We start from the raw sequence: 1731 nt of genomic DNA, 5'->3' as shown, positions 1-1731 counted from the left end.
ATGAAGACAATGAAATTAGTGAGATGAAGTGTCTCCCCAAGGTCCAGGTCCCCTAGCTAAGAAGAGACAGATAGGATCAGATCTAGAGCTTGAGTTTTTCACCATGGTCCATATTTTTAACTATAGTCTGACACATTACTGTGCTGCTAGCATGAGCAAAACACAGTGTGGCTAAACCAGGTCCATGTCCAGTGCCTCTGGACTTCTATTCAAACATGTTTCCACCTGTCATGGTCAACCAAACCAAGAAGCAGACCAGGATCGACTTTAATATCCCTGCCTCACCCTAGTTCACTCACCCCCTGCTCCTCCCCTTTCCTCCCTCATGCTTTGGTAAGATCAATGATAAAGAGATACTGGTGAGTTAAAACTACAGGCATTGAGGCCATGCATAGCGGATAATGTCTGTAATCCCAGCATTTGGGGAGGCCAAGGTGGGAAGATTGCAAGAAACCAGGAATCCAAGACCAGCCTGGGCAACATAGTAAGACCCCATCTCTACCAAAGCAATGCAAAGCTTAGCTGGGGATGGTGGCATGTGTCTGTAATCCCAGCTACTCAGGAGGCTGAGGCAGGAGGATCACTTGAGCCCAGGAGCTCAAGGTGCCAGTGAGCCTGGACAACAATGGGAAACCCTGTTTCTAAAAATTACAGACCTATAGATATTGAGTAAAAGTTTGTTTCAGTATATATTTATAGCATGTACATTACAAAATTGAATAACACACAATGTTATAACTTTGGTTTACCTAATGAATATTTTGTTATTTGAGGAAATAAAGAGTCATTGATTACAGACCCAAGGGAGTCAATTCAAAGGGGCAATTGTGAACGATTCTAACAGTCGGCACCAAGGCCTGATTGGGGCACAAAAACTGGACAAAACAAACCCTGGACTGTTACCTCGATCAGTACAAACGCCAGGGATGGTGCTGGAAAAATCCATGAGTATGGGCCAGTAAAGGACCCGAGAATACCAGAGACCAGAGAATAAGAAAGAACATTGAGAAAAATGTGACCCAGGTTGAGAAGCTCTCTAATAAAAGAGTGCGGGAGCAGCTTCCCTGCTTCCACCCTTACAATAACTGTGTGTCAACTGCAGTCAGGTGGGAACCCAGGCCTTTAGGTTCAGCTGATCTTGAACTCCAATCCCACGGCCTATGGCAAATACGCCATGTAGTCTATGAGTGTCCCCCTTCCCTTAATTTCTCTTCCTTCACATTCCTGTGATCACACAAGCTATCCCCACATCAATAGGAACTGGAGGCTCCACCAGCACCTTCACCAAGCATCATGAGTCCAGGAGTTGTACTGAAAATTTTGGGGGTGGGGGTGTGCAGGACCATTATATTATCACCCACAGTTTCTCATTAGATCCATGGTTTGACTTCTCCCTGGTTCCCCCCATGATAAACACCTTCTCCGCCTCACTCAGAACCTTCTACCTCTTCCTAGGGCCCTCTGGAGTCTCTGTTTCTAACCCAAGCACACTTCCAGTATTTTCACTCCAAGGAAAGTCTTCTGGCCCAAGACGAGACCTGGTGAATAATGATTTCTCCATTTCATGACCTGGGCACAATCTAAGAATGACCGGGCTATGGGGAGCAGTACAGGATGTGATGGGGTACTGTTATGAGGCCAAATGAGTCTCTGAATCAGTTCTTCTGTTTTCTGTTTCCTTAGATTTCCACCTCCCCAAAGTGAGATTTTGCTTTTTTTTTTTTTTGTAGA

This window comes from Mandrillus leucophaeus, unplaced genomic scaffold (assembly GCF_000951045.1).
Source record: "Mandrillus leucophaeus isolate KB7577 unplaced genomic scaffold, Mleu.le_1.0 Scaffold125, whole genome shotgun sequence".
Taxonomy (NCBI): Eukaryota; Metazoa; Chordata; class Mammalia; order Primates; family Cercopithecidae; genus Mandrillus; species Mandrillus leucophaeus.
This window is presented reverse-complemented; position numbering follows the sequence as displayed.